At 46.4% G+C, this 9,936-nt stretch overlaps 1 long non-coding RNA gene across 1 annotated transcript; it reads right to left on the bottom strand.

The window, feature by feature from the left end:
- Positions 1 to 766: 766 nt before the first annotated feature.
- Positions 767 to 8,331, bottom strand: LOC311520644. The gene is made up of 2 exons (XR_014711650.1): positions 7,739 to 8,331; positions 767 to 2,288 (listed from the first exon to the last, which is right to left on the bottom strand). It is a non-coding gene; the product is annotated as an uncharacterized lncRNA (long non-coding RNA).
- Between the last annotated feature and the right edge of the window lie 1,605 nt (positions 8,332 to 9,936).

The following is a 9,936-nucleotide window of genomic DNA, read 5'->3' on the forward strand; positions in this document are numbered from 1 at the left end:
TGCTAATTCATTCTTCATGTTAGGGTATTTAAGAAAGGCTCATATGAAAATAGAAGGACAATTAGCTCAGCAGCTAAAGAAGTTGGAAGTGGGATAAACACCGTGAAGTTATATGCACTGGATGCAGAGTCCCTGATAATCATGAAGAGTATAAACCAAAAATGAAGAGGAGCAAGAAGTAGCATCCAGCTCCCCAGTCACACAAAATCATTGTTAGAGAACAAGATCACAATATGTTACATTAAGAGAGCGAGGTCTTTAAAAGCTGGCCTCTTATGCAGCAGGGGGGAAGAGGGAGGGGGTGTTAGCCGACGGCCAAGGATGTTTGGTGAGGTGCCAGCTATGCCCGTTTATACCATCCGTGACTTTAACCGCTAGGACGCACTGTCCCTTCGCGGCGGGCAGCCCGGGCTAGGCTGACGGATGCCCCAAGGTCCTAACCACCCGTGACTTTAACTGCTAGAGCTCAGAGCTCCTTCGCAGCGGGCAGTCAATACTGACTGACAGGTGCCCCAATGGCAGCACTAAGAGCCTCTCCACACCCGTGACTTTAACTGCTAGAGCTCAGAGCTCCTTCGCAGCGGGCAGCCAGGATTGACTGACAGGTGCCCCAAGAGTTTGCCCCGTGGAGGCGGCACAACTCAACGCTAGGCTCTTAGTACTCTCACCTAATGGCCAGGCTTTAGAGCCAAAACGGCTGAGGTTCTTTAATTGTGTTGGCTGCTTTACAGTAAACCAGAGAAAACAAGTCAGGCTTATGCATAAATGGTTACCAAAATTTATTAAGCTAGATTCTAATCATGTGGTTACAAAATTGCTAGTGCCTACTTATTTAAATGTAGAGATGTTATACACACAAACAAGTTACAAAACTGAAGCCACAATCCCAAAGAAAGAAAACAAAGTATAGAGCTCTATGTCAAAATATGTGTACACTAAAGATAGGAGATCAGGTGTGGGTGCTTCTTACCCTCCTTGCATCTCTCGATTCCAGCGGTGCCAAGCCAGGATCGGTCACTCAATTCCGCGGAAAGACGAATAAGGGACAAGGCGTAGGGACCCTCTTAGCTGCAGAAGCCTTGGGAGGCTGTCACTTATCTGACCAGCAGATAGATAGTGAAAGCACTCAAAAATCATGGTGCTGTAGGTCCCCTACTTATACCTCTGTACTCCTTTATTCTCTTTCTCCTTTCTTATGCCAAATTGAGGCTGGTCTGTCGGGGTGACGCCAGCTTTCGCAAGAGTAGTTTACACTTGCAAAGGAGAGAAACAATAAGTGTCGACTACTGGACATTTCTTTTATCAGGGTAAATATTTTCCCAACTAGGATGTTGGTGTGTGTGCATCACGCTATTTAGTAGGGGCTAACAGCCATGTCTGTCACAGGGCCTCTGCCTGCTGTGAGCTTAATCGTTGTATCTGTTCCCAGAGGCACATTGTAGCAGCACACCTGTGTTTTCACAGCTTCAAAGGCTGTGCTGGAATATATGTTAAGTGCCCTGTTCCTGCTTCCTCCTGTGTTTCCAGCAATGCTGGTCTGAGAGGGGGGGGGGCTGGCTGTCTGGCTACATTCCACCCCCTGATGCACCACACTACATCCCAGATTGCAAGGTGGCGGTGATGCCAGCACCTCTTGCCCTCCTTGGGGAAATCTAGAAATACCCAACAACCAAATTAGAGGATGAGGGTTCGCGGAATTGGGTAGGATCCCTTTTTAGCTCTAGGTATCTGATTTGTGTGGAGGACAGAGCAGTTTGAATCAAACGCTTCATAATACATAAAGTTACACAAAAAACAATTACAATAATTAAAATGGTTAAAACAGTATTCACAACCGAATGTAAAAACGGGGAGAGGGAGAATCCCAAGTGTTGAGCTAACCATCGCATCCATGAGGTTTGTCCATTCTCAGCCACTGCATGTAGTGGTACCAATTCAATTCCCAGTCCATTGGTTGAATCCAGCAAGGTGCACATCCAGCAATTTGTAGCACCAGCAGCTGAGGCGATGGTTTGGATTGCTCCCCGAAGAGGATGTTCTGGTATTGCCAAGGTGACTGGAGCCAACAGAAGGATCATGAGGGCTTGCAGGAACATATCTCTGGTGGGTCGTGTTCTAGCTAAAAAAAACTTATTTTAAAACCAAAAGCAAAAATTACACCTGCTATTATAAGTAATGGCAAATATATCAACAGTCCATAGTAGTCTCTAGTGATCAAACAGGTCTGCTGCATGATCCATTTTGCTGACAGGTTAGCTGGCAGGTTGCTCGGAACGATGGGACCATTCCTGCAATAAATCACATGGTCATCCGGTCTTGGATGCGATCCAAGCCTCTGTAATGGTTATTAGCCTTTTATCAGCATTTAAGGCACTCCATACACCTTTCTCTTTATAGGCGTGCAAAACGCAGGTAAAGGTTCCCAGGGCTGGGTGTTTAATCACAACAGTATCTCCGGGAGCATACTTGGAACTGTGCAGTGGTGTTCTGGCAGGGGAGATAGCTTTCCCTGTAGGGAAGAATCCCCTGCTGATTGGACTTCCTGTAGGAGTCTGTCTGTTGTTTAATCTCTGCACCACTTCGTCCAGTCTGTCTCCCCATGTGCCATCAGTAGGCTTCAAGTGATTCTTTAGCAACCCATTCCATCGCTCGACCATGCCATTAGATTGAGGTCGATATGGAAGGTGGAAGGTCCATTGGACTCCATGGTTAAGGGTCCATTCCCTTACAAGTTTATTCTTAAAATGCGAACCATTATCTGATTGGATTTCTTGAGGCATTGGGACAATTGCTGTTAAGCGGTTTAGTCCCATAACTGTGGACAACCCCGTTGCCAATCGGGTTGGATATGCAAAACCAATCCCTGAAACAATTTCTACTCCAGTCAAGATGTATTTCCACCTCTGCCTTGTAGTGGGCAGTGGTCCGACATAGTCGACCTGCCAGGTTGCCCATAGTGTTTTTCCATCTCTTAGCCTGGCAAACCTTTGTCCTTCTACTATATGTTTTCTAGTCTCAGCACAAATAGTGCAGGCTTGTACCAGGTCTCTAGCCTGTCTGTGGGTGATAGGCCACCCCCTGATATGTGCTTGCCGCACTAACTCATCACTTCCTGTGTGTCCTAAATTATCATGTAACCATGAATATAAGCGTTCCCATTCTACTTGTGTGGTAAAGAGCTGGGCAGCTGCATCGGCTAAATTGTTTAACTGTGCAGCTGGGGTATTATTCCTCTGATGAGCTGAGACATGTCCTATAGACAGGGGTTGTTGCAGGGCATGCTGATATAACCACTTCCAGTATTCCAGTCCCCAGACTGGTTTACCTCCTATTTCCCAGTGGTTATTTTTCCAGTTAGTGATCCACTGAGTGGCACCTGCCCATACTGCATAGGAGTCCGTATATACTGTGGTGGCTCCTGCTTCACAGGCCAGTTTAATTGCAGCCAATTCTGCAAGTTGTGCTGACCCATCAATTTCAGCAGTTAGGGGTGCTGCAGAGGTGTCTGCAGGCACTGCTGCAGCTTTTCCCTTCCATTTTCCTTTTACCAGCCTGGCACTGCCATCAGTGAACCATACTCCCTCAGGCTTAGAAGGATCAAATGGGGCAGCATCCTTAATGGGAGACTGCTGTGGTGGTAGGCGGTATTCATCAGGCATTCCTACTTTCCATAGGGATTCCTGAATCATAGTGGGGTTTTGTGCAGTGTCTGCACTCCCTACCCTGTGGTGTATGTAAAGTGCCCATCTTTGGATAGTCATCTTTTGTGCTACACCAGGTGGTAACTCTTTCCCTTCCAATATAGGTTTAATGATTGGAAGAGGAGTGTGAATTGTGATGTCCTTATCCTGAGTTAATTCCTCAGTTTCTCTCAAGGCTGTGTAAGCTGCCAGAAGCACCTTCTCATAAGGCGTGTAGTTAGCCTGTGACCCTTGCCATGACTTGGAACCAAACTGAATTGGTCGTCTGGGAGCAGTGTCACTTTCTTGCCAGAGAGCATAAGACATTCCAGTGGCTCCCACAGTTAGGTACAAATGGAGTGGGGCTTCAGGATGTATGGGACCCAGAGCCTGATAGGTGTGTATCTCCCCTATCAGTTGCCTGAGGGCTTCCTCATGGGCAGGAGCCCATTCCCAGGCAGCACTTTTCTTTAACAAATTGTACAATGGTCTGGCTATAATGGCAAAGCCAGGTACATGTTTTCTCCAAAACCCCAGGGTTCCCAAAATCTGTCTCAATTGATCTTTACTTTCAGGGGAGGGTGCCTGATTTAGCTCTTGCACAGTGTCATTAGGCACAGACCTCCTACCTCCCATCCATACAGTACCTAAGAATTTTATCTCTTGGGAGGGACCTTGGCATTTCTCAGCTGGTAACTCTAAATTAAGGGCTTCTAGTGCTCCTTTGATTTGATTCATAGCCTCCTGTACCTCTTCTGGGGTTTTCCCACCTATTAAGATGTTATCAATGTATTGCACAGTTTGTACATTGTGTGGCAGTATAAGGTCATCTAGGACCTTTGCCAGTGCCCCATGGCAAATAGTGGGTGAGTGTTTAAACCCTTGTGGCATTCGGGTAAAAGTGTATTGTACACCTTTCCAAGTAAAAGCAAATCTTTCCTGGTCAGCTGGTTGCAAAGGGACCATGAAGAACATGTCCTTTACATCCAATACTGCTAGCCAGGGTTTATCCCAGGTTTGTATGGTGTTTACAATATCTGTTATGCTAGGGACTGCTGCAGTTAATGGTCCAGTGTTACTGTTTAGCTTCCTATAGTCTATAGTGAGTCTCCATTTGCCATTTGGTTTCTTGATGGGCCACACAGGAGAATTAAAGCGAGAGTGGGTACGAATTAAAATTCCTCGCTGTTCCAAATCTTTGATCAGGTCAGTAACAGGGCTTATGGCCTCAGCTGGGACATTATACTGCTTTATGTTTGTTACTGTTGAGGGCGGGAGAGCAGGCGCGCTGCTAAGTAAGTTTACAGAATAGTGGGGAGGGCTTTCCTCTTCCAGGTGGGTGGCATGAGGAACAGAACTGACTCCAAAAGCCCATCTTTCCCCATTAATCCTTCCCTTCTTTCCTCTTAAAACGTCCATGCCCAGTATGTTGGCATTGCCCAAAATCACCTCATATTTTCGGGGCTGATGGTGGGGTTGCAAGGGGATATCCAGTTTTATCTTAACTAATGGGTAAGTTATGGTACTGCCATTTACCCCTGTAACAAGTACCTGCTTTCCGCCAGTAGGTGGCGAGCCCTGAAAACTTTCTCGCTTAATCATGGACCTTTGAGCCCCTGTGTCCATTAAGAAAGGAATAATGTGTTTGTCATTTACAGTTACATGTATCCGGGGGTCTTTTGCTGTTGTTTTCTCCTCTTTGGATTTAAGCTGGTTTATTAGGAGAGGAGATTGACCCCCGCAAGTTAGTTTCCCTGCTCTGGTAACTCTTGCAGTTGCTGCAGCAATGGAGTATACCGGGTGTCTGCAGGTGGGGAAAGAGGAGAGAGCTGCAGAGGTGCACTGGGAGTAGCATTAGTTGTCTCCCAGTCAGCTCTTCTAAAGGTGGTGAATAATTTTAGCCGCTCTGTGGGCAGTCCATTTATCACATCTCTGGGATAACCTAAAGCCAGACATTGTCTCCACAACTTGGCTCTAAGCTCCTTTTCCTCCTGGGTTGGCTCTCGCTTGTTTTTATGTCCTTTAGATGGTGCCCCCTTGTTTCCCTGAAGGGAACGCATCTTAGCTTTGCCTGTCAGTGCTCTGATGTCTCCGAATTCTCTAAAGTATGACACCAGAAGGTTTAGCAGTGCCCGAAAGGTACTGTTATGTGCTGCAGCTTCTGATCTAAGGGACAGTGCCATAGCCCTGTGGTTACTCGGAACTCCCTTAAGCAGGGGTCTGAGATCATCTACATCTACCTGACCCTCCCATGGGCTTTCATAGGCTAACTCTTGAGGGTTTTGGCCAAGCATGCTAATGACAGCCACAGTTAATAGAGCTGTTTTTACCTCATCTATGTTGGTCCAGTGCATTACTGTGGGTTCATCTCGGTCTGCTGGGTAAATACCTCTTGCCCATCGACAAGCCAGAGACCAAAGTGTTTTAGGGGTGTTCCCCTCTGAATGTTCCAGGAATATTCCTGCACCTAAGTTAAGGCGCTCAGTTTCTTGGGCTGTCAGGCGTATATATCCACCCCCAGTGTCCCAGAGGCGGACCAGCCACTCTATTATACCTTCCTCAGGCTTTTTAGCAAAATCTCCCTGGATTGTTTTTAACTCCATGGGAGTATATTGGCGGGTGGTAATTTTGGTAAAGTGTGTTGGAGCTTTACTCCCTTTTCCCTTTTTACCTCCCTTCTTTGTTTTTGAAGAGGTGGATGGATAATTGTCATCCCCTTCTTCATCCAGCTCTGCCCCACTCAAATTTTCCTCATGTTCTTCTGATTTGTGATGTGTGATAGCTGGTCTTAATTTTACAGAGGGACCTTCCTCCTCAGAGGAGGGGGACTCATTTGCTGAATCCCAAATGTCTCCATCCCATTCCTCAGGGTCTAGCCAGAGAGCAGTCTCAACTTTAGCCCGGTTGATACTGCGTGTTTTAGTCTCCAGCTTTTCCCTTCGTTCTATCCCTTCTTTCTCAATTAAGGGAAGTAATCTTTTCTGAAGATGTTCCATATCCCTATTCAGTGTTCTTACTCTGGTATCTAAATTCTGGCATTCCTTGCGCAGTGTGTCCCTTTCCTGTTGCAGCCTATTAAATTCTATTGCCAGACCATTATAATCCTTACAGGCAGCTTGCCAAACGTTAGTAAGCAGCCATATACAAGCACCTTTTCCTTTCCCTTTCTTCATCTTGCAGGCAGTTCTCCAGTTACAGAAATGCTGCCAGATCTCTGCTGGTTTTCCCCAATATTTCTCCAGCAGTTCTTTGCTCCACAGAGGGTTTCCCCATCCCTCTTGGGTCAAACTTTTCTCTAGCTCAGGGAATTCTGTGGTGTTTATCATGACTGGTTTCATTGTGTTACTGTAGTGCAGCCTATATCACAATCCTGTTCGTGACGCCAATTTCTGTTAGCCGACGGCCAAGGATGTTTGGTGAGGTGCCAGCTATGCCCGTTTATACCATCCGTGACTTTAACCGCTAGGACGCACTGTCCCTTCGCGGCGGGCAGCCCGGGCTAGGCTGACGGATGCCCCAAGGTCCTAACCACCCGTGACTTTAACTGCTAGAGCTCAGAGCTCCTTCGCAGCGGGCAGTCAATACTGACTGACAGGTGCCCCAATGGCAGCACTAAGAGCCTCTCCACACCCGTGACTTTAACTGCTAGAGCTCAGAGCTCCTTCGCAGCGGGCAGCCAGGATTGACTGACAGGTGCCCCAAGAGTTTGCCCCGTGGAGGCGGCACAACTCAACGCTAGGCTCTTAGTACTCTCACCTAATGGCCAGGCTTTAGAGCCAAAACGGCTGAGGTTCTTTAATTGTGTTGGCTGCTTTACAGTAAACCAGAGAAAACAAGTCAGGCTTATGCATAAATGGTTACCAAAATTTATTAAGCTAGATTCTAATCATGTGGTTACAAAATTGCTAGTGCCTACTTATTTAAATGTAGAGATGTTATACACACAAACAAGTTACAAAACTGAAGCCACAATCCCAAAGAAAGAAAACAAAGTATAGAGCTCTATGTCAAAATATGTGTACACTAAAGATAGGAGATCAGGTGTGGGTGCTTCTTACCCTCCTTGCATCTCTCGATTCCAGCGGTGCCAAGCCAGGATCGGTCACTCAATTCCGCGGAAAGACGAATAAGGGACAAGGCGTAGGGACCCTCTTAGCTGCAGAAGCCTTGGGAGGCTGTCACTTATCTGACCAGCAGATAGATAGTGAAAGCACTCAAAAATCATGGTGCTGTAGGTCCCCTACTTATACCTCTGTACTCCTTTATTCTCTTTCTCCTTTCTTATGCCAAATTGAGGCTGGTCTGTCGGGGTGACGCCAGCTTTCGCAAGAGTAGTTTACACTTGCAAAGGAGAGAAACAATAAGTGTCGACTACTGGACATTTCTTTTATCAGGGTAAATATTTTCCCAACTAGGATGTTGGTGTGTGTGCATCACGCTATTTAGTAGGGGCTAACAGCCATGTCTGTCACAGGGCCTCTGCCTGCTGTGAGCTTAATCGTTGTATCTGTTCCCAGAGGCACATTGTAGCAGCACACCTGTGCTTTCACAGCTTCAAAGGCTGTGCTGGAATATATGTTAAGTGCCCTGTTCCTGCTTCCTCCTGTGTTTCCAGCAATGCTGGTCTGAGAGGGGGGGGGCTGGCTGTCTGGCTACAGGGGGAAGGGGAGGAGGGTTTTTTGTTTGTTTTTTTGTTAACAAGACATCAGTGTAAGATAATTTCCAATTTTGCAAAGGAAATGAATCAAGTTGCCAGAACTAAATGAATCAAGGGCTGGATTCTTAGCTGTTTTAAAATCGCACATTTCTATTAAAGAAAATGAAGCTATGCCAATTTACTTCAGCTGATAATCTGCCCTAAGAATTAAAGATCATTGAGATGTGAAGAAAATGTAGAAATCTCAGTTTTCCTGTAAAAAGTGGCTTCCACAACCCATCCTACTGAACAATCAGAGAATCCACTTAATACTGAAAATACTGTTTGGATATCTAAAACACACCCAAACATCTCACATTGGCTAGTACAGTAACAGACATTCTGTGATAGAGATTTTTCTTTTTTATGAAGCACCTTTCTTCAGCCCATGTACACCTTCAAGTGTAATAATTTTTAAGTATGTGCTACAGTAGCACTTCCGTTCCCACTTAGCTGTGAACTTTATGAGCTAAGCACAGGACTGGCGTTACCATGAGGTGAACTGAGACGGCTGCTTCAGGTGTCAGACTGTGGAGGGGTGCCACTAGGACCCAGAGTGTAGAAAATTGTGTCTGCTGCTGGTGCATATGTATTCTCTCTGCTCTAGATGCACAGAGATGGTGGAGTGCTGTGCTGGAGGAAGGAGGGCACAAGAGACATAACAGGCAGGTAGGAGAAAAGGTGAGGGAATAACAGAAAGCAGCAGTTGCAGGGAGAGAGAGGAGGAGGAACCTCTTATGTACCTCTCTAGCATCCCCAGGAGCCTGGGCTGATTAACACCATCTTCTCAGGGAGCTTCCTGTTTCCTGCAGCTTCCCTGAACCCAGTTGAGGCGAACAGGCAGTCAACTGAAGTAGTAGGAGCCAGTTAGCCCTTAAGACGCTGATATCTTCTCTCACTCAGGCCCTGCTACCAGCCTGCTTATTTGTCCCCTTCTATTGAGTGTTGAGAGCCACTATAGCTGGCACAGAACAGCAGTCATGAGTGAAAGAAGAAAACACCCCTCTGGGGCAGCATTCAGAAAAAGAAAGCAAGCAAAGGAAGCTTTTCTATCTAAGCAGGAAGGCGCTCTCCTAAGATACAGAGACACAAATGCCTTCCAGCCCCAGTGAGGATGTGAGTGGTGAGAAGATGCCTGATCTTCCAGTTAGAGTGCAGATGACCTGGCAGCTACTGCAGCATCCATATCTCCATCTCAAAATGGATGTAACCATGCACATTCCTGAAGAAAAGCGTAGATCAGAAGAGTGTGGTGCTCAGCTGCTGCTGAGTTTAGTTGTTCCTTAAGTCTAGATGATCCAGGACTGTGGACCCACTTATGCAGTACAAGGCAGTCCCTCAGGCTACTGCTCGGGCCACAGCAAGTGAAAAAAACTTCATGTTCCTCAAAGACAATGAAAATAGAAGTTTCCATCCACCACCTTACTGGCGTGAAATCCCCAATGGTAACAAAGTGGATTGGCTTATGTACTCAAAAACCCAGAACTCTGAATACTGTTTTTGTTGCAAACTCTTCCAGTCTAATGTTCCAGCCATATTGGTTTCTACAGGAACAAAGAC

The sequence above is a fragment of the Lepidochelys olivacea genome (genome assembly GCF_965140295.1).
Source record: "Lepidochelys olivacea isolate rLepOli2 genome assembly, chromosome: 5".
Lineage (NCBI taxonomy): Eukaryota > Metazoa > Chordata > Testudines > Cheloniidae > Lepidochelys > Lepidochelys olivacea.